The following is a 24,442-nucleotide window of genomic DNA, read 5'->3' as shown; positions in this document are numbered from 1 at the left end:
ACAGAGCCCAGATGTAGGGCCTCTGTTGTGGTGTGATGAGTTGGAGGTGACAGCTTCTTCTATGGATTCCAATGAGCCAAGCTCATGTTTTCAAACTAAGCCAGGTGTTTATTGAGTGAACCATGGTAAGATCTGAACTTATCACTCTATTTTTCTTGCTCAGTTCATTTAAGAAATAAGCTTTGTCACAACCAGCATGCTGTCAAGGTCAAGCCTAAAGTTGTTAAAATCCTCAGCTTATTGCGTCACTATATGTGTGAACTGAAAGTCAGTGTGCGTATCTCATATATTTGTGATGTGAAAGTGTGAATGCATGTGTGTGTGTGTGTGTGTGTGTGTGTGTGTGTGTCATATATTTGTGATGTGAAAGTGTGTGTGTGTGTGTGTGTGTGTGTGTGTGTGTGTGTGTGTGTGTGTGTGTGTGTGTGTGTGTGTGTATACAAGAATGTCTGTGCTTCTTTTAAAATTAGCACCATTATGTGCCTTTCACAAAACTTGCAAGGGTTTTGCGTTCCAGTGTCACATTTCATGAGGAAGCAGTGGCAACTACTGAAAATATAGAAGCATTTTACATTAAGGAACATTGACATGAAAAAGTGAGTAATTTCTTTGATCTTGTTGTTACAATAGGAAGTAAGATATATATATATATATATATCTATATCTATATCTATATCTATATCTATATATATATATATATATATACATATATATATATGAAAATAAAGAACAAAAAACTGAAATAACCAAAATGTCATGATGTAAAGTTTATTGTCCACATCTAAGCCTGTCATATTGGAAACAGCTGTGATAGTTGTGATAAAATGAGAAACATGTTAACCCGCAAGTAATTCTTGGTGGTGTCACTTCAGTATAAAATGTACGTATGCAATTCACTTATACTAACGTTTTCATATGCAGTTGTCCGTGTCTGCATGTGTGTGTTTGTGTTTTGGTGAGTGTCTATCCATCTGAACGTCTGTGTCTGTGTACGTACATGAGTTTGTGTCTATGTCCTTGTTTTAGTATTAGAAACTGTTAGAAACAGCATGATTACAATACTTTTCTGATGTGGAACTAAGGGACAACTAATAGATAACAAAAGAATTCAGAGGAAAAGCCTAACTTATTATCCTATATGAAATGATAAGAACTGGCTATAGATAGTATACCTACTGTAAGAGGAAAGTGTATGATTAATATGCACACTTTGAACTAACAATTTTCACATTCATTATCCTGGTAAACATATTTGCTATGAGTTATCTCACACTATGGTTCCATTTTACTGCATGTAAATTGTTTCTCCAATTTAAGTATGTCAGATTTACTACAGCCACCCTCAGATATGCTGGTTTAACCCATTGTAAGCTGAACACATTTGAACACATGCAAATGTACATACCTACACTCACACACACACACACACACACACACACACACACACCCACACACACAGTCCATGTGTGTGTTGCTTACTTTTAGATAAATATATATAGAAATACACACATACACACACACTCAGGTGCATATATTAAGATGCTTAGATTTTTTACTATCTTAAAATAGGCAATAATTGTATAGATTCCCAGGGAGTCAGCAAGAAAGAACAAAGTCCTTAAAAAAGCAACAGAAAATGTTGACTTGCTGTGTTTGTTGAAGGCTGTTGCTTTCAGAATCATTTTGATTGCAAAACAAAACATATTTTACCCTACAGCTTAGGGATGCATTTACTGAATATATATACCTTTGTAAATATTTAATTAAATCTGTACAGAAGCTGTATTTAGCAGTTAATATGCACACAATGAACAGCATATTTTCTTTCCTCGTGGCAGCTTTAGAAAATGTGAAAAACTGCTTATACATATTATAATACTGATGTAACTAATCAGACATTATCTACATGACACTTCAGAATGATAACTGAATATTGATACATCGCTAAATGTCGGCAGCTTTAAGATATTACTTAAACAAAATGGACAGATAACTATATTGCATATTACAGATCAGTCTAATTTGTTTGCCAAATTGTTCCAAATACGCAGTTTTATTTCCACTATAAAATACATAGCAAATTACAAAGTTATTTTCTAAAGAGATACAACCTTAGAGGTTAGATAAGGGGAAATAATATTAAACTCATTTTAGTTGCAACATCCCCATGGCTTAATTTTTATTAAGTTGTCTGCAATTATAAATAAAGACAAAGTTACTGCGGCTACAACTCATTTTGCAATATAATACCAACAAAGTACTGTTTAAGCTCTGACCTCTAAATGGATGATACAAATAAAATATGCAGGAAGATTGTCCTGTGCTTACATTGCAAATTTCCACTTGCTAGCATTTCTTTTTTTTTTCTTTCTTAAACATTTTGTTTAGCCTTTTTTAAGTAATATTGCTAATAAAATAATAGCTAAATAAATACATAAAAAGTAAATGGTACAAAAAACTTATCTAAGCACACCATATTTTAGAATGGCTCCCATACAACTGAAAGATTTCCATACATATAGCGTATTATTCTTGCCATGGCATTGTCAAACTCAAATATTAACAATAGCAATGTAGAACATTTTGATAACTTGCATTTAATTGAAAATGCTGTGCCACTGATTTCTGGAACTACTTCAGTTACATTTTACAAATCCAAACAGTTTCAGGTTATTTAAAACTATGCACATATTTTATTTATAAATTAGACAGTAAAGAAAACAAAAAAAAAAAACTAAAACTGTTTAATGTCTGCTGCACATTTATGCTTTTTAAATTCTGTTTTATTTGAACTGTGTTATTCATTAGATCATTAGGTTGCTGTACCGGTTTTGTTCTGTTATTCTGTGCTTTGCAGTACCAGAAGAAGTTGCCTGGACTGTATATATATCATGACTGCCATAGCTGCTTGGAGCTACTTTTGTTCATTAGATAATGAATAACTTTAGCTGAATTATAAGGTTATGATATCTGTGGTCCTCAGTACTATATTTTATACATCTTTATTGGATTACAAAGACATAGCAGTAACAGGCAGCTCATGTTTTCATACAATTCTAAAGCTATGTTTTTTTTAAGTGGTAAGCTATATAGCCAGATATCTAGAAAATAAATCATAAATAATTTTTTATTCTGCTCTGTATCATAATTCATAACATGGCTATTAGAAACGTCTTACATTTTGATCAGAATTTTGAACCAATAATCCCAGTAATTGAATTTATTCATGTAAAACATACGTATTTGAAAAATGTTTAGTAAAATGATAAATAATTAGAGGCTGTTTGTATTCATATGACATGTAGGTAAAAGAAATATTGTACAATATCATACGATAAGGATTAACTTAGTTAAGAGTTTAAATTTTTATCACTGTAGATCATGGCAGAACACAGTTTGCATGCATTATAAGTTACTAACTCACCTTTCCATTCATAGTGTAACTAAATAACTGTGGTAAAATTAAACATAAACATAAACCTTATCTAAAACATATATTTAGTATGTAAAGAGGTTATATGATATGTATTTGTCTTTCAGAATTCATGTCAAAAATATAACATACCAAATACAATAATGTAATAAAACAAGTAAAGAAAGTCTGAACATTGGCAATAAATATCTTATAATAATGTCTGTGAATAAAATGATAAAATAAATATTCTGAATCTTTAAGCTACATTAAATTCCTAAATTATACAATGAAATATATAGGCACATACATGGACATCTTTCTCTCTGTCTCCATACATACATAGTACATTTCCATTTTTATTTTATTATTTTACTTACAGCATGTATTATATCTTATGTTATTTCACTAACGGTGTGTGTGTGTGTGTGTGTGTGTGTGTGTGTGTGTGTGTGTGTGTGTGTGTGCATGTATAAAACACACATACATACATTATATTTCTATGTAGCATTACATTAATGCAGTTTTATCAAGTTATACTTTTAAAATATAACTCACTAAGAATATTGCAAGTTATTTCATTATTACTTATTATTTTCTACTATTATTATTTATGTCAATTTTCAACATAATTCATATTTCAATTCCTCATATTAAGAAATGCTCTAAATAGGTGCACTGTTCGTTTTCCTCACATATAAAATGTAACATTTGCAGAATGCGTGCCATGCTGCATTTTGCATATGTTAATGTGGAATTTGACTTTTTAGCAATCAAATAAACTGTTTAAAGTTAATAATTTGTTTAGTGTGACTGGAAAAAAATTAGTTATAAGCATTCCATCCTCATATTATGAGAATTTAATACTTATGGCCATATATACTATATATGGATACATATTTATTTGTGGTACCTAATACTGATGGTACATCCATCTCAGCACTACTGACAAAGCCAATAGTTTATACTTCTTGTTCTCTACAATTTACATTTTAAAATATATTTAGAGCACTTTGCATCAAATGTACACATTGTCATTTTATATTTCTGAAAAGATAAAGCATTCAGATTTGTTCTTTCTATCATGATGAGAGAGGTAATCTAAGAATAATGCCAAGTGTTTACTGCTATTTAAGCCTGAAGTGATGCAATATTTATTCAATATAAATATTGTGATTTAAAATTAGCAAAATAATGCAAAATTTATTTTTTTTTGTTGGCTGGTATGCTGTGTCTTGGCAGAGCCATTTTGTAGTTTATGACATTTCAAAATGTTTAACATAATTGTCAGACTTTTGCTGAGCAACACAGGAATGTAATTTATTAATGTTATTTGCAGTTCTTTAAATAAAATGAATTCACTGTTTATATAAACACATTATTCAATTAGCAATGAAAGTAAAATATTTTCAAATTGCTACACATTGAGATCATGTTTTTAAGGTACATGACACACTACAATTAATCATATACAAATGGATTTTTTTATTTGCAGGTGCCTTACTCCAACCACTGAAGGCAAAAGTGAAGTAAATATATCTTACTATGAATTAAAGAGGTTTCTTTTTCTGTATTATATGTCTGCGAGCGCATGCACGTGCACACGCGCGCGCGTGTGTGTGTGTGTGTGTGTGTGTGTGTGTGTGTGTGTGTGTGTGTGTGTGTGTGCATAATACTGAGATATTATAACACTATAGTTATTTTGATAAATTATGACAAATAATAATAATATGTCAGATATTTGCTAAATACAGTCATTTGGTTGCTCATGACAGCGGAAACAACTGTTTTAAACCTCAATAAATTAGAAAAAATGTATATATATATATATATATATATATATATGAGATATCTGTGTGAAAAGCACTCCTTTTTGTTATGAAATATTGCAGCACACCAAGGACTAAAGAACAAAGGACAAAGTATCACTTTTCCAAGGCTTGCTACTTTACTTTGCTGTTTCGTTTTGTCACTTGCCGAAGCTGTACAAGTCTATAGATATTACTACATCTGCACAAGCTTCCAAATAACATCAGCATCTATATACTGGGTAACAATTTGAAGAATATATGCATATGTTTTTTTTTTGTTTAGTTTTATCTGGTTTATTGCCCATAACTATACTCCCTATTATAAATGCCACAGTCGAGTTTCACACATGCCAAATACAAAAAACTACAATTTTTAACAGCAGGGCTTGCTTTCTAGGTTTTGAAGTAGCATATGTAACATATTTATAGCATATTATTATCATTTGCCAGATGGGAATCATTGCATAATTGTTGATGAATGCCTAAAAACATATAATCAGTTTGTATTAAAATATGTATATATTTTGTAACACAATTTGTACATGGTATATTCAGTCAAACAGTTTTTTATGTATTGATTATTTGTCTATTTACTTATTTTTTTTTTTTTTACAATTAAATAAGGCTCAGTCTTTTAGCATCATTTTTTTATGGGGAAACTAGGAAAGTAAGACCAGGACAAAGATATGGTACTAATTAACTATCCCCTTGGCTATTGTGGCTGTATCATGCCATTATTTGTGCACTTGTACTTGTGACTGCTTGTGTGTGTGTGTGTGTGTGTGTGTGTGTGTGTGTGTGTGTGTGTGTGTGTGTGTGTGTGTGTGCGTTTGTGTGTGTGTGTAGGTCTGTGTATGTGTGTGCATGGCTACATATGTGTGTGCTTAGAAATGGTACCATGAGGAAAGTGATGCAAGCACTTATGTGAAAGCACTAATAGAGTGTTGAATGTGTTTTGAGCTTTGATGTTTATATATTGGCAGTCTCAGTTGTGTCACTACACTGTTTAGTATTGATCACTAATGTATTGCTTTGGAACCATTTAGCAGTTATACTATAATAGCATTACTGAAACTCAAACTGGCCAGTGTATAATGATGGAATAATTTTCAGAAACATCTTTGTATACTGGTTGGTTTGCATTTCAACCATTTTTCCAGTATACCTTATTAACAATTTGGACTATATTGTGGGATTAGTTTAGCAGTGATGGAATGTAAATTTCCTGTAGGTTGTTGTTAGTTGGGTGACAGTGTGTAGGGAGTTGAAGTTAAGATCTAACACTAGCACTTAGAGCTCCATTTTTGACATGTAATGAATTCCAGCTACAATATTAGTGCATCTTTTCACCAGCTGCACTGTAATGGAACAGCTGATCACTGCCTGTGTTGCAGAAACAGAATTACTAGATTATCAAGTGTAAGTATGACATTTGTTTGTGTCTTTCGGCTTTTCCCGGTTAGGGGTCGCCACAGCGGAACTCCGGTCCGCTAATGATTGGCAGTTGATTTTTATGTACCAGCTTGCCAGGCCTGATGCACAACCTTCAACGAAGGTATGCCCATTCACGCATGTCTCCACGCAGAAGATGGTCTAGCTGAGAATCGAACCGGACAGCGTCTTACTGGGAGGCGACAGTGTAAGTATGACATTAAACCATCAAATTCATCCCACTATCCCTGTAATTTGTTAAATCACTTTATAAACAACTTTTATACTTGCTGTAGTCCTGCACTATGGAGGGATTCAGGTTAGTATATACGGTTCTACTTTAATTAGTTGACAGGTGTTTAGGTCAACAGCTTTTCTGCCTTCTGAATTTGGTCAATAGGAAAGCTGTTGACTTTTGTGAGAGATCACTGGAATGCCCGGCACTGTGTGATCTTGAAATTGGTATATTTAAGTAACAGGGGTGAGGAGGTACAACCCCCACATGATAGGTGCAGGGGTCTTGCCCCTTGCAAAAAAATTGTTTTTTATTTGCATGCCCTGAGGCTATATCTAGGAACATGTACTTGTTGATACATCACAGTCAGTCTGGGGCTGGTTTCTCCCTTTCTCTCCTTATCCCCAACAAGACTCCCCACTGGCACAGCTATAGGGTACAGATCTCAGCCTAGTGGTCAAGCCAAAACCTTCAGCACCCTCTCTGTCCAACCAGTGCTTCATGTCCCTGCTCAAGTAGCTTACACACACACACACACACACACACACACACACACACACACACACACACACACACACACACACACACACACACACACTCACACACACACATACACACACACACACACACACACACACACACACACACACACACACACACACACACACACACACACACACACTTTGAGATATGAGTTAAATACAAACACTCCTGGGGAAGGCTGGCACAGGTTCTCCATCTATGCCTCCTTCTCTCCAGGCTATAAAGTAGAAATCACCGCCACCAACCACTAATATCAGCTACTATAAGGCCCTTCCCAAAGGTTGACCAATTTCACTGTGTAATATTACTGTTATCCAAATAGTGTGACCCATGGATAAACTATTGGAGTGGCTTGGACAGTATCACCAAATCCATGCAATGTACTCTAAGAGCTTAAATTGCCTTTACACAAAACAGCCACAGTTGAAAGGTTTAAAAATATTTAATAATTAATAATAAAAACACAAGACAATACTTATTACTTCAACACAATGACATTACAGAGTTCAGAAATCACAGGAAATGTTTTAAAAAATACCTTAGAATAGTCTGACATAAATATAGAAAACAACTAGACTAATCTGGCTATTTCTATCTCTAAGAGAAATTACTATTCTCAATTCTACTTACATACAGATCTAAGCAAGTGCTGGTGAGTGGATGTTCTTCAGACAAAATGCTCTCATTTCTTTCTGTCCTTAAATTGATAACGCAGTACTGCTGATTCATTTCAGATTAAATAATTCTTAACAGTTCTGATTTAGTTTCCCAGGCTCACAGAACTTAAACTTTACATTTCTTTTTGTAATCTGCACCTGCAGGAAGCCACAGCAATAAAAGACATTTTATATGTAAAATTTAGTAATTAACTTGTCATAAAACAATAAAAAGAATTCCTTAGTCCAGACATCCTGTCTCCGAGCTTGAGATCAAACAGTCATACACTGCTTTATTTATCAGCTTTCTTCCAGCAGGGAGCACTATGGTTACATTTTTGAAGCTAAGAACATATAATAGTGTTCATACATTTAGTTTTCTTAAATTTGTAAAACAGCCTGTGGATTACATTAATATTTACAATGACATAGAATTATTTACAAAATTCTATCTAGCTAGGCTTCCAGCCTTCACATATCTTCCCCCCACCCTGAGAACTCAAGCTAGTTTTTCAAGTGACCCTTGAAAAACGTTGCTTGAAAGGGTTAGGTCTATCTGGGTATACCTTACCCGATTCCCTGTCTTGAGAACATGCTAATCCCACTGCAGTGCTGAACTGACATACATGCTTGCAACCCTAGGCTCCAACTTAGCAACTTGGCATCTTGCTGGCTGGCTCAGTGTAACCATGTTAGGGGATTGTAATCTGTAACTGCAGTAAATTTCCTTCCATACAGATAAGGCTGAAGTTTCTGCAGTGCCCACACTATGGCTAGACATTCCTTTTCTACAGCTGCATAGTATTCCTCCTTGGGTTGGAGCCTACGACTGAGATAAACAACTGGGTGCTCTTCTCCCTCTGAAGGAATCTGGCTAAGTTCAGCCGTCACAGCATGGTTTGAAGTATCCACCTGCACAACAAATTCTTTGCTGTAATCTGGACTGGCTAACACAGGGGGTCCTCCCAAAGTTTCTTTAAGCTTCTGGAATGCCTGCTCACATGCTATGGTCCACACTACCTTATCTGGCCTGTTTTTCCTTGTCAGGTCTGTGAAGGGAACAGCTATGGTACTATAACTGGGGGCGAATTTTCTGTAGTACCCTGCTGTCCCTAAGAAAGTCCTCACCTGCTTTTTGGTAACAGGTGCAGGCCATGCATGAATGGCTTCCACTTTGGCAGGTTCTGGCCTGATCTTACCACTCCCCACTCTATATCACAGGTAGGAGACCTCTGCCATACCCACCTGACATTTGCTGGGCTTAATGGTCAGCCCTGTCCTTTATAGTCTGCCCAGCACCTCCCTGACATGTTGAAGGTGCTCTTGCCAGGAATGGCTGTAAATGGCAATATCATCTAGGTAAGCAAGAGCAAACCCTCATGCTCCTGCTAGGATATGATCTACCAGCCTCTAGAAAGTTGCTGGGGCATTTTTCATCCCAAAGGGCATCTTTGTGAACTCATACAAGCCAAAAGGAGTCACAAAGGCTGACCTCTCTCTAGCACTGGGAGTCAAGGTCACCTGCCAGTAACCCTTGGTAAGATCAATGGTGGTAAGATACTTATCCCCACCCAGCTGCTCTAGGGCTTCCTCCATCTTAGGCATGAGATAAGCATATGACTCTGTGTGACTATTTAATTTCCTGTAGTCCACACAGAACCTTGTCCTGCCATCCTTCTTTGGCACCACCACCAGTGGGGAGGCCCATGAACTGCTGGACTCTTGTATTACCCCTAGTTCCAACATTTCCTTTATCTCCTCCCTCAGAGTCTGTTTGACTCTCTCAGGCACCCTGTAAGGGGACTGCCTGATAGGTCATTGGAGTCCTGTATCCACCTGGTGCTGCAGCAGGTGGGTGCACCATGATTTCCTAGTGAACATGTCCCCAAACTCCTGTAACACTGCTCGGATTTCTCAAACCTGGGTAGGAGATAGCTGCTGGGACATTGCTACCCCATCCACTGAGGTGTCAGTCCGAGCCTCACTGAGGAGATCAGTCACCAGATATCTCTCAGACTCATCCTGCAATCCACTGCAAATACTCAGCACAGGGGCCTCCCTATCATGGTAAGGTTTCATCATGCTAAAATGGTAGAATATGTGCCCCTGCCTCCTGCCTAGCAGTTCTACTATGTAGTTAACACAATTTACCTTTCTTACCACCTTGAAGGATCCCCCCAGGCTGTCTGCAGCTTGTTATGTCTGACAGGAAGGAGAACCATTACCTGCTGCCCTACAACATACTTTCTAGCTCGAGCATTCCTGTCATACCAGACATTTTTCTGCTGTTGGGCTTCTACCAGGTTCTCCTGGGCCAAGCCCATGAGTTCTCTGAGCCTTGTCCTGAGGTTTAGGACATATGCCACAACAGACTCCTTGTGAGATTCATACTCACCTTCCCACTCATCACAAATTAAATCTAGAGACCCCTTCACCCTATGCACATACAACAATTCAAAGCGTGAAAAACCTGTGGATTCCTGGGGAACCTCTCTGTAAGGAAAAAACAGATGTGCCAAATATTCATCCCACTCCCTCTTAAACTGGTCTGCAAATGCCCGTAGCATAGACTTGAGTGGACACGGACTGTAGAGTTTAACCTCTAAACCAGACCATTAGTCTGGGGATGGCAGGGGGTGGTCTTCAGCTGCTTCACCCACAGGACTTCCACAGACAAGCCAGCAGGTCTGACATGAAATTGGCACCTCTGTCAGTCAGTATTTCATTTGGGAAACTTACCCTGCTGAAAATCTCTAACAAAGCATTTGCCTCCTTTTCTGCCTCAATGGAGGACAAAGCCACTGACTCAGGGTATCTTGTAGCATAATCTACTACCACTAGGATATACTTTTTTCCTGTGGAACTTGGGGTACTCAGAGGCCCCACAATATCCATAGCTACCCGCTGAAATGGCTCCTCAATCACAAACAAAGGCATCAAAGGAGCTTTCACCTTGTCTCTTGCCTACCTTTTGGCACTGCTCACAGGTCATGCAGTACCCTGTTACATCTCTGGAAATTCCAGGCCAATAGAAGTTCTGCATATTACATCTCTTTGTATGTTTTATGTCCATATGACCTGCAAAGGGAATAACATGGGCTATGCCTAGAAGTGCTAGAGGGTAGGCTCTGGGTGCTACCAACTGCTGTATTCTCTCATCTGCTAGCCCTCCCTCAGGGCTCCACTCTCTATACAGTAACCCTTTGTCCCAGTATACAGAATCCCCCTTCCCTTGAGAATCAGGTGCCTCACTAGCTACCTGCCTCAGGCATTGTAATGTAGGATCTGAGAGATGAGCCTGTCTCAACTCTCTCTTTGTAACCCTCCCCAGCTCCCCTTCCACAGGAAGTCTGGTATCCTCTGACAGCAGTGCCTCACTGTCAGCCTGGGTACTACTACTCACCTCTGCCCTTACAGTCACTCTGTCCAAGGGACCATCAGTACCCACAAGCAGCTGTGGTTCACCTTCAGTCTCATTGCTACAGGGTAGCTCCCTCCCTGAAGTAACCACCTCACCAGTCCTGGCTGCAAGTGTGCATTCTGCTTGGGTCTCCCCCAGGCTACCAGATCCAAATGCTTGTCTCAAAGCCTGACTGCATGTAACTGCATAAGCACATGGCACTGCATTATCAAAATCATTCCCTATTAGGACATCTGCAGGGATATCCACAAACACACCTACTTGCTGGCTTCCTTTTCCACCCTCCCAGTCAAGGTGAATCCTAGCCAAAGTATTTGGAATGGGGTCCCTCCTAAAGCTCTGACTGGAGGAGACTGCTCAGGCAAGCAGTGCTCCTCTGTAACCATTGCAGGCTTCACAATGGTTATGTCAGAGGCTGTGTCTCTCTTAGCAATGGCCTCTTTGCCATTCACTATGATAGGATATAACCAACCTCTGGTAGTAGTTTGGTACCCTTTTACTCTCAAGACAACCTACTGTTGGCATTTTGTCCTTCCCACTTACTGGCTTCTCTCACCATTTGTTCCCCACCTTGCCTCTATGGACATCTATATGACACATCACCCCACTGATTGCATTCAATAAATTTAACCCTAGGTCCTGAACATTTACCTGGACTAGTGGCTTCCCCTGCTACTGTTGGATTCTGTTGGGGCAGTCTGGACTGCCCACCATAGGTTCCTTTAGACCCATGAGTAGTACTGGGGGCCCCTTTCCTGTGCATGGATGCTCTGCTTGCTAGATATAGGTCTCCCTTCTTCCCCAACTCATCTTAAGTAGCACAGTGTCTATCAGCTAACCAGATCCTCATGTCCTCAGACAAAGTGCTAAGGGCTTTTTACTTCACCAAATGGTCTGCCAGCTCTTCAAAAGTGGTGATCTGACATCCACTCACCCACCTATGAAAATAAGTGCTCAGTTCAGCAACATATTCACACACACTTTCATCTGCCTTGCATCTATGCTCACGAAATGTTTTCCTATCAGTTTCATGTGTTAGCTTAAAAAATTCTAGCAAACAATTCTTAACAGCAGTATTATCAAAAAAATCACAATCAGATATCATGGACAACACAGTTACAGCTTTACCTTGGAGTAAGGGGGTCAGCAACCTTACCCAGAGCCTTTGATCAACATCATACTGTTTACATACCCTCTCAAACATATGAATGAAACTGTCAAAATTATCCCCCTCTGTAAACTGCGGAAGAAATTTACTGACCTTTTGTGCTTCTGGGGTCCAGTTACTCCCTTCCCCATTACCTCCATGACTCTGGCGGAGAGTCAGCATCTCCTTTTCATACTGCCTCTCCTTCTCCACAGCTTCCATTTCCAAATTCCTGGCCTCCAACTCAAGTCTCTTTAGCTCCAGCTGGATTTTGAAGTCCTCTGCACAAAGGTTGAGCTGTCCATTCCCTGAGTGTTGTACATCTCCATGGCCCATCTGATTGTCATCCTGGTTGCTATTTTCTGATGCAGCTGTGACCAAAGCTGCAATCATGTCTGCCTTAGTCAGTTTTCCATGCACCAGTCCTTTAGCCTGGCACATCTCAGCCAACTGGCTACTTGTCAGCTTGCCATACTCCTCTGCTGACATGCTTGCCTGCTCTCCCTTACTAACTAAGCTAACAAAAAAAATAAAACAATTGTGATCTGAACTCTCAGTGTTCACTGTGCGGCTGATTTAGAGTACAAAAACACCTTCTGTGATCACTGTACACAAGCTACAGGAATTCACTATCCACACCACTACAAGCCATTTAGTATGGGATGTAGCTAACTCACCACTATCAAACAATTAATATTTGGTGTGGATATCCTACCACTGCCAAACAATTAATATTGCATGATAGCTTCCCCATATTGTTCAAAATACTATTTATTCAGTATTGAGGTGACAACATCATTCTAAAAGACAAGATGAAAAGCCCTGGGAGATAACTAGATATAGAGATATTAGGCTTGTTATAATTAGCCTTGTCAATCTCAGGTCAGTAGACAATAGTTAAGATATATAGCTCTGATAATTCACAAAGTATTATCAAACCCAGGTAACACCAACTCAGATCAAGGACATAAGGATGGAGGATAACACCACTGTCACAAAAAGCCACGAAGATGGGAAATTTTAGCGATAAAAAAGTGCACCACATCTTCATGTTCATAAGCCTTGTTCATAATCCAGGCTGGACTGTAAAACCTGCCCTTGATCTAAAAAAGCTTGGTGGGAATACTTTGTTACTTCAAAAGATTCCCTGGAGAAGAGACAGGATTATAAACTAAGATTTTTGATTGGAAGAATATCAGATGACCAATCAGAAGATTCTTGCCGTCCATTTGGAGTATTTGCCTTCAAATGCATTCCAAACCATGCTGTTTCCTGTGTAATCCATTAGCTAACAACTGTATCAGCATTCATGAATAGTTATAGGCACTGGGCATACATAGACTGGGGCATTAATGTAAAGCATCTCTAATGTCAGCCAAACTTAACTATTTAGGATTAGTGTCAGTAGCACGACAGACAGCATGCTCACATTTGGTGCTGGAAATCCATATGACTATGGGTTCTATTCCCTCTCCAGGTGATTGGAATGCTGACACTGTAGTGCAGTTTTAGGGGTGCTGCATTCTTGAGTGTTTCATCCTTCAGATGAGATGTTAAACTCAGGTCCCATCTGCTTGAGTTGGTGGTAGCTTTGGTGGATGTAAAAGATCCTAAGTCACCTATCAAAAAGAGTAGGAAAAGTTGTCTGATGCCCTGGACAATTTTCCTCAAGTAGTATAAATACCACCTTGGGTCTTCCTCAAAAACAGGCCACTAACCTAGTGGGAATAACCTGGTCAACAAAGGATAAATAAAATAAAAATAAAATAAAAATTGTCAGTGGTCTCCTCTAAACGCTGATCCACAGCAAGAATCAGGTTACAAAAACAAACAATCCTGAAATCTCTGAAATGGGTCAGATCATCATTGGGTAACCTAGATAATTGGACCCCAAGACTAAAATGAAAGAAATGCTGATTAAACCAGAATGCTGTCTTCACCAGCACATCTGTGGTACCTATACAAAGTTGGAATACTAGATCAAAAATATATACTCCTACATGAATGACAGAGATAATTACCTAAACAAAGTACAACCCTTCATAAGACAAATGAATTCTGTGATGAGTTCAGTGGTTTCATAGCTGACTCAGGTACTAAATGACCTCAGAACCAACTAGTTTTGATGATATGGAAAGGGTCCACAGTGAAACTGGACTCTTGATGAAAAGTCTTCAGACTACTTGGTTGAAGAAGATTAACAGGTAATAACACAAGCAAGACACTATTCCCAAATAGTAGTAAAAACCAACACTAAGGATGAAAACCACTTGGCATATACAGAATCGAGCCACTACAATGAATATTAATGTAGTACATTTAATTAGCTGCTTTTGTCAAACATTGACATCATCAGAAAAAATACCAGTTAAAAAAATCAGTGTTTAAATACAAGCATTCACCAATCACTTTGTGACAGTGATATTAGAGAAAATTTAAATAAAAAAGTTAAGAATCCTTTTTTTTTTTAATTTGAGTCACAAAGGAAAGGAAGCTTTGAATAAATTCAGGAATCTTAGAGAAGTAAGATTTATGAAAGCCGACAAAGGTAGTGGGTTGGTCATCGTGAATATGAAAGCTTAGAACTTAGCTATGGGAAGTTTGTTAAGTAATTCAGGTGAATATATTATGACTTTGTTAAATGACATATATAAAAGTTATAAATTTATTTGCACTTGTTTATATGAATTCTTAATGAACGGTGATATTATTGTGGAGTTGTGCAATTTTTTGTTACTACAGAATCCTAAGACTGGTGTGTTACTCAGCATATGAAAATACATAAAAGTGTGACCCAACCTCCTTTCAGGCCAATAGTTTCCGCTCCTAATAACATTACAGAGGGAATCTCTTTATTTTTAGACACCGTCTTGAACACTTTGGTTCAACAACTGCCCTCTTATGTTCATAATTCCTGGGATTTCTTAGAAAGTTTACATGAATTCAATGGCAAATATAAATATAAGGATGGAAACAACTATATGATGACTGCAGATATTATGTCACTATTCACAAGTATACCACAAGATGTGAGGATTGGATTTGTCAGGTTATTTTTGGATAAATACACTAACACCACAAACAGTTTGATTAATTTCTATTGTGCTTTACTTGAAATCTTTTTAGATATTCTTTTTTTTTTTTATAAAAATTATTGTAAACAAATAAAAGGCATGGCAATGGGGTCTGTGGTAACTCCTGCCTTTGCCAACTTTGTCTTAGGATGGTGGGAAATGAAAGTCTTGCCAACACTAAAATATTTTGGCAAATTTATTTACTATAAAAGGTTCATGGATGACCTGTTTTTTTTATCTTCAAAGTTACCACAGATGAACATCAGCATTTTATAGATAGCATGAATCAAAGTTCCGTGTTTTTGGAATTAATTTAGGGGAAACAGGAAATGTTAGTTTTCTAGATATTTGGCTAGAATGGCATTTACAGCAAGAAATCTTCAAAAGTAGAATTGATCATAAAACTACTTTTTCCAATGGATGCCTTCATTATAGAAGCAATCATCTGTACTTTATAAAAAAGAACATTCCTAGGGGACGCTATATCAGGCCTTCTAGGATGACAAGTAGAGCTAGTGAGTTTGATAATGAGGTTGATTTTATAACCTCATTATTTTACGCTAAAGGTCACAATTTGGATTTCTTGGAAAAAGACATCAGATGAGGTTTGTTTGAAAAGAAAATATCACTTTGCACCAATTTTAGTTGCAGAGTACAATAAAATTGAACAAAAAATGAAAAAAAGGATAATAATGAACGAAAACAAATAGTAAAACGTGTAACAGTAATAATATGGCAGCTGTATAGATAGATATGTCAGTTGACAGGTGTTTTATTAAAGTTATTTGCAGTAATTGGAAACTTATTGAAAGCAACAGCAAGCTGCTTAATGTTTAGGAAGGCACACATCATTTGTATATAAAAAGAACTTTAGTGTTAAACAGTTATTACAAGGTGACAGTACTAAAACTTTCCTACCAATTACACACAAGAGGTTAGGAACTTTCAAATGTGACTCCTGTACAGCTTGTAGATTTATATATGAGGGGCCATATGTTATTTTTAGAACAGCTAAAACATACTGTTAAAATTTTAGGGAGGTTTAATTGTCTTTCAAAGGGAGTTATTTATATAGGGTTATGTTCCAAATGTCAAGCCTTCTATATAGGCATGACCACAAGGAGTCGTTAAGAAAAGTAAGGATCATTTATATTCAATTAAAACTAACAACACTAACAATGGACTATTCAAACATTCTGGTGGGTGCAGTAAGTGCAAAAAATTTCTGTTTGCAATGTTAGAACAAGTCCCCTTGGACCTAATAGGAGGTAATTATAAAAATATGGTAGAAATGAAGGAAACAGAGTGGCAGACCAAGTTGGCAGCTGATCATTTTCCTGAGTTGAGCAAAACAATAAACATCAAATGTTTTTTTTAAGGGATAGAAGGCATGCTATTAAATAATGGAGTCTTATTAAAGGATTAAATTTGATGTTTAATGTGTTAACTGATTTTACAAACTGATTGGTCAATGCTTGTATTTAAGCACTGATATTTTAACTGATATTATTTCTTATGAAGTCTATCTTTGATGAAAGTGGTTAATTAATTGTATTACACTAATATTCATCATAGTGGTTAATTTCTGTATCCACCAAGTGCTTTTCATTATTAGATTAACAGTTATCTGAAAGTTTCATCAGCCAGTAGGGCATGCTAAAAAAATGTGATGATCATATTTATAATCTGATTCATTTTAAGAGCAGATCAAAAGCTGATGACAACATCACAAGGAGAATCTTGCTAATGTTATAATGTAAACAGGTGGACCAATGAGTGACCAATGAGCATGTATAATATAGAAATTAATCATGATCCCTAAGTGAGGTGGTTAGGGGGTCACATTATATGCCCATTGGGGTTAATGTGATTCAGATGAAAGCCTTCAGCATTGTAGCTCAGGACCAATGACCTCTTCAGTACTGATTCTCACCAATGACCTCTTCAGCACTCTGACTCTCACCAATGACCTTTTCAGTACTCTGACTCTCACTGATAGATTTACCAGATTATAAAACTGTAGAAAAGGCAAAAGCAAATTAAAAATAAATCAACACAAATCACTTAATAAAAGAATGGATGTTGATGGTATCAAATAATAAACGTGCCAGTGTTGGGGCTGTTTTCTGTAGATAAAAAATGTCTAATCCAAAATCAGAGGTAATGTCGGGTAAAGACCATGGAAGGGAAGAAAAGGAGAGCAGAATCTCTAGATGTACAGCAGCAGTGGGAGGCCTCAGGTCTGGCAATATGTGTTCATTGAACAGAGAAAGCTATGCAAGTTATATCAATTTTTGCTAAAAATTATCGGAAAAATGAAGGAAAGAAAGTAATAATCAAACATCTGTGAGAAATTATTGCAAAGTCATGTATTCTCTTTTTTGTTCTACCCACGACCCCTTGTATTGATTGAAGTTGTCAACAGCAGACATGGCATTGCTATCGGTTGTTACAACAGGTGTAGACCGTCAGCCATAGTGCTAGACTGGCAGAGCTGGTACAATGCACAGTAAGAAAAGGAATGGCAGCACATCTGGTCTATGACCCACTCCACTGTCATATTAAGGAACAAGTCAGAAAAATGTTAGCCTCTGTAGCTATGACAACAGAGCAGGTCTCATTTGCGTATAATGGAAATGAGGATTTTTACTGGTGTACATATTTCCTTTTTGTGTCTGCATTGTTATGTCTTCATATATAAGTGGACAGCAATTTTAGAGTGTATTAACATGTTGATAAGCATGGTGTACCTTCCAAAAGGGCAGAGTTGCAGCATTCTATGTTCCTCTACATAGTGACATGTTCTGTGCATGTTCTCTGCTGTTGTTCCTAAGTGGTTGTTTGCTATACAACATCATCAGTGTGCCACAGTCCTCGAGGATGTGTGGTAAGAACTTGCTGTGGTTAGCATGCAGTTGCAGTCTACAAATCACAGGCTTGTGAATCATGGACAGTGGCGCTTTTGCCCTCTTTTGCATACCTCCTGCACACCTTTTCTCCACCAGGTATATAGTAACGTATATAGATACTCCATTGTCCACAAGTCCCTTTCTGAAATTGTGCAGGGCTCTGGTACATGTTATAGACCATGTACCAGCCCAGCATGCTTATGCACCTTCTTTCTGGATATCACCCAATGATAAGTTATGGACCCTAGGGGAAACAATTTCTTTTAAGCACAGACTGTTTCCATCAGTTACAAATTAGAACAGTGGTAAGCTTATGTGTTTTAGTATTAACAGTCACAATGTGACTTCTACTTAGATTGACATAAAACTTCCTAAATACCCCAGATCTAAACTGAAACCTACCATTATTCGTCAGGACTTGAAAGTCACTATCTTGCCTATTCATGAGTCTTTACCAAAACTTTTGATTGAATAAGAAGATAGCAAGAGTGTTACTGCTGTTCTTTCTTCAAGGTTACAGGAAGTAGAAGGAAGAGTTTCTGGACAGGAAGATTCATCTAAATCCCTGGAGGAAAAACTACTTAAGGCTTAGAGAGCTATTAATACTTAATATGAAAAGGTGTTTGAACTGAAGATAGGAATTAGAGAAATAACCTTGTTATATGTGGTTCTTATGAACTAATCTTTTCTGCTGGCTTTTTTTTTTGTCTTGGAATTTCAAATCTACCTATTCCATAGAAGATCTCATTGTTCAAGGAAATCACGATTGCCTGTTAATAGTTTACTCAATAACCATGATGTTTTGTTAATGGCTTACTCAATAACCATGATCTTCTGTTAATAGATTGCTCCATAACCATAACCCTCTGTAATGGATTACTCAATAACCACAATCTCCTGTTAATGGATTACTCAATAACCATGATCTTCCGTTAATGGGTGACTCAATAGTCATGATCTTCTGTTAATGGATTACTCAACAATCACAATCTGCTGTTAATAGATTACTTAATAAACATGATCTTATGTTAATGGATGACTCAATAACCATTATCTTTTGTTAATAGATGACTCAATAACCATGATCTTCTGTTAATAGATTACTCAATAACCATGATCTTCTGTTGATGGATGACTCAATAGCCATGATCTTTTGTTAATAGATTACTCAATAACTATGCTCTTCTGTTAATAGATGACTCAATAAACATGATCTTCTGTTAATAGATGACTCAATAACCATGATCATCTGTAAATAGATGACTCAATAACCATGGTCTTCTGTTGATGGATGACTCAATAGCCATGATCTTCTGTTAATTGCTCATCGGTTTCTAAACAATCCCTCATTTACATGAAACAGCACTAAGACTCGTATTGCTTTAGAGACAAATAAGATAATAATGCCCATGAGATATTAATTTGTCACCTTCATTCAGACTTTTGATTTTCAAAAAAAAATCTGTTGTTTTTATGCACAAACTTTAAACTATTTAAACATATTTTATATTAACATTTTTTGGCATTATATAATGTTATTTTTATGTGCTTATTTTTTGACAATGGCATTTTTGACATGGGATTTTTTAAATTCTTTTCAAGTCCTCTTGCTTTTTATTTGATTTGATTATGGTTATCCATATGTCAATAGCTTGAAGAATTACAGCTAAAATTACATGCTTTTCTAGTTAGAGCCTTCCCAATCATAACTCGTGTTTCAATCTGGTTTGCTAAAAGGAATGTAGATATCCCAGATGATATACTCATTGGTGAATTTAAGTTATGCATTTATTTTTTGCACTCCACAGCTGTTCACACCTGGCTGTCCTATTGCCAGTGCTTGTATTTTCTCATTTTCTCTGATTGCTGAACCTTGTTGGACCTTGGTATGTCTTGCATCAGAAGGGTTTCCATTATGGAACAGGTCTTAGACAGTGGTAGCAGCCAGAAGCCTCATATGCAGGTTCTAAAATGTGTGAACTGTCATGTGATGAGAGAGAGATCAGGCAAGGTGAGGAGCTATTATACTGTGGTCTGCAGGGTGGGGGGTCAGGAGGGGGTTCTATGTTAATCCTTACCTTCCACTAACAAGACATTATTAGGTTGGCACACAATGGCATTGTGAGGGTAATGCCCCCACCTCAGCTGTGACACATCCCTCTATGAATCACACAATAGCATTGTGAGGGTAATGCCCCCACCTCCACTGTGACACATCCCTCTGTGCATGCTATTAATCATAGGGTGTCTGGAGCATCTTTTTCTTTATGTTTGTTTTTTGTAGACAAGCATTGGGATTTGGTTGATAAAAATTCAATATAGTTTAGAAGGCATGTTGTTCACTTAAGTAACTTGGGTCTTGATCTTTTTATTGGTAGTATTTCCAGTTATAAACAGAAAACTTGAGGAGGTTGTTAAGAGTATGTAAGTTACTGATGATTAATTTAGTTTAGCTAACAGAGGAAAGGGAGTTACATGCTGCCATGTAGGCAGCCTTGTGTGTTTTTTTTTGTGTTTCCTTTTTTGAGGTCTTATCTGGTTTCACTTCAGTAGTGAGCAGTGATGGATGCTTTCCTGGGCGTTTCTGCTGTGTTCTGTCATGATAGGGAGCTGTAAAGGACATGACTCTCATGAGTGAGTGTTCTGGTAATGCTGCTGTTTCCATCAGATGTATGTTATGTAGTTTGTTCAATTTTATTATTATAACATTGAGATTCTGTTGATGATTCCGTATTATGTTTGTGGTCTGGCAATAAAGTGTTGGACATAAGCCAAAAGTAGTCTGTTCATTGTGTCAAGGGGGATAAAGGGGTTCATGAACAAAATTATTTATTTTATGCTAGTTTTTATACAGATATTATCCATACTTTTTGTTGGGAAACTATAGGATGCTTCCTTATTTGCCTTATTTCATGTTGCCTCAGTTGTTTGGTGTTAATAGTTGTGTAGCATATCAGGATCTGGTTCATACTGGACACAATGCACATTTTCATTTTAAATTTGTATGTGATCACCTAGGTGAATATTTCCCAGAATGTTTATGGTCTTCAAAAGTTAGCTAACAGGAGACACTTTTATGATTTGTTTTTTTAATTGTTTTGCAAGATTGTTGTTTACAAGACCCTCATCTTCTAAGGGACAGTGGGATACTATTAGTAAGAGTTGTTTTAAGTTTCTTGAACTTGGTGATACTTTTAGAGCTTCTTCAGGCATGGTTATAATAGTTATAAATATTTTAATTTACTACTTTTTCTTTGCATTATGACTTCCACAGTCATGTTGTTGTTTGTTGTTGTTGTTTGTCTTTTCGGCTTTTCCCGGTTAGGGGTCACCACAGCAAAACTCCGGTCTGCTAATGATTGGCAGTAGATTTTTATGGTGCCGAGTTGCCAGCCCAACGCCCAACCTTCAGCGAAGGCATGCTCATTTACGCATGTCTTTCAGAGGTCACTCGACCGTGGGGATTCCGCAGCCATGTGCATTATAGAACTTTTGTTCCCTTACCTTAGTTTTCTTATTATGCTACATAATGTGCACACTCATTGTAAGGGTAGTAATTGCATTTTTTTTGGAGGTGGTGTGGGCTGGAACTTGATTTTACATCCCCCCAGGGCCAAAAAAAAAAAAAAACTAATATTCCTAAAACTGATGCTGTATTGGATATTGTTATACCCTACCAAAAAGATTTAAAGATTTAACCTTACTTACACATATCTACAAGTTCTGGTCCATGTTATTTTTTTTTTTTTTTTTTGCTATTCACAAATCCTTCTTTTTGAAGTCAGCCAGGCTTCTCATGTCATTTGATTTGTGCCCGACCATTCTGTGTTACGGTGTTCTTAGACTTCCATTCTAATATTTCAACATCATCATGTGGAAATGTAATTTTGTCTCATTGGATTAGCCATAAGTGTCTGATTTTATTAATTACCAATTACATTTTTTTTTTCTGGAGCTGGCTGTTTTATCAGTTAGACTTAGTGTAAAATGGGCAGGCTTTAAGACTCACTTATGTGAGTATGTAGAGAAATGCTTAATTTATTAAAAAAAAGTCAGACAGTCTAAGGTAGACTGTTTAAAATACAATTTTAAAGATTTACAGATTGATTCACAACTATAGAACATATTGTGCAAATAATGATTTTATGTGAATGTTAGAACAAAATAACTTATTGCATACTAATGACTGTTTCAAAGCTCTTGTCAGTTATCACTTTGAAGAATCAATTAACTGCATTTTTATCATCTTTGGTTTCCCATCTCAGAAAAGAAAGAACTTACAATATGCATTTCAGTTACAAATTTTGTACATTTTATTTTTCTTTTATCTCCTCTTTTACATTCACAGAGAAAGGTCACAGAAGCAGACATATTAAAGATGTCACAAGTCTTAAATATAACTTTGCAAGTCTGTTAACATTATGGAGTAAGGTATTTTAAATGAGTTTCTCTACCCTAACACCAAAATCATCTGCATTGTTTTTAATGAGAGACCCAGAGCATTGGCTTGCAGATCAGAAAAATAAATGTTATATAGAAAAGAATCCACAGCCCAGTACTGAATTTTAATGAACCCTGTTTGTAGCATTTTTACTTTTTGAGGAGGTACATGAAACTCGATTGTCTGAGAGCCAATCTGATATCTACCTTATTACGGATCAGTTGCAGTTTAGTTTCAGAAGTCTGATAATGATGTCTGCATAGGGAGAATAGTATTGATTGCTTTAAGTATGTCCAGGAAGGACATGTGCATGGATAATGATATTAGCTGCTTATGTTATCCTTTTGACAAAGTTTATAAAGTTAAGAAGGCAGGACCTACCTTGACAAAGTCAAATTGATGTTGACCTAGGAGTAAGTGTAACAAGACTAATGGGACTATAATTGTCAGTTTTAGTGTCTGTTCTCCCTGCTTCAGAGGCATAGTTTTAGCAAGAATCATGTTACGTTGGTTTAACAGAGGTTCTGGTAAGCCATACTTCACCCCAGTTTCATCAGAATCCATGGATGTGGTGTTGTTTTGTTTTAGACAGGTCTGCTAGTATTTTCTCCAAAGTGATTTAAAGATAGTGGTCAGGGACTGTGGAATCAGGGGAACAGTTATGAAGGTGAGTACGGTGAATTTTATTTATTTTTGACCAGGTGGCCTCCTTTCAGGAGAGACTCAATGTGGTATCTGTAGTGCTAGGGAAAATTTAGTCAGGGCAAAGTTTGTATTAAATTTATCATCAGTGATATCAATAATTTCTTTGGGACCAGAATGGGTGGTAACACGTTGGATCAATTTAGAACACTGATGATTATTTTTCTTAATTTTCTAATTTAGATAAAGAAGGATTTTATTACTATTGGTATCTGCAGACCCTTTTAGCTCAAAATCAGCTCTGTGTTTTCTTACGACTGCCTTAAGTCCTTTGCTTTGTTTGAGTGCCCTCTTAAAATAGGGAGCATGTGATCACTTATGGGATTGTAATGTATTTTCCTTTTCTGCAGTTTGTTTATATAAGAATTTCACCATAAGGGGTATTGGTTTCTCACTTAAACTATTTAGGTGACAGTAGTATTCAGAGGTATAGACCTTAGTTCTATTCTAAGGTGCAGACCGGCTAAGGATGCAGTAGAAATATTTTGGTTTTTAAGCAGCTGCAGGAGATTTGCTTTGAAAAGTCCTTGACGCACGACATATTTGTTTTGGGAGCACCTTCAGCCTTATATGTGCAGGTTTACCAATCTGTGGTCTGATTTAACATTGGTAAATTAGATGTGTGTAGTTAGAAGAAGGGAAAATATTAGTAAGGACAAT

At 36.9% G+C, this 24,442-nt stretch overlaps 1 long non-coding RNA gene across 1 annotated transcript in view; it reads left to right on the top strand.

Moving 5' to 3' along the window:
- Positions 1–447: 447 nt before the first annotated feature.
- Positions 448–24,442, top strand: part of LOC122788781 — a 38,241-nt gene continuing 14,246 nt past the window's right edge. Inside the window, exon 1 of the long non-coding RNA XR_006362731.1 lies at positions 448–596. This is a non-coding gene — a long non-coding RNA (uncharacterized LOC122788781). The remainder of the gene's footprint in view (positions 597–24,442) is intronic.

Source organism: Protopterus annectens, chromosome 14.part0, assembly GCF_019279795.1.
Source record: "Protopterus annectens isolate FY-2018-M chromosome 14.part0, PAN1.0, whole genome shotgun sequence".
NCBI classification, from domain to species: Eukaryota; Metazoa; Chordata; order Ceratodontiformes; family Protopteridae; genus Protopterus; species Protopterus annectens.
Note: the sequence above shows the minus strand (reverse complement) of the source record. Positions and strands in the feature narration are given on the sequence as shown.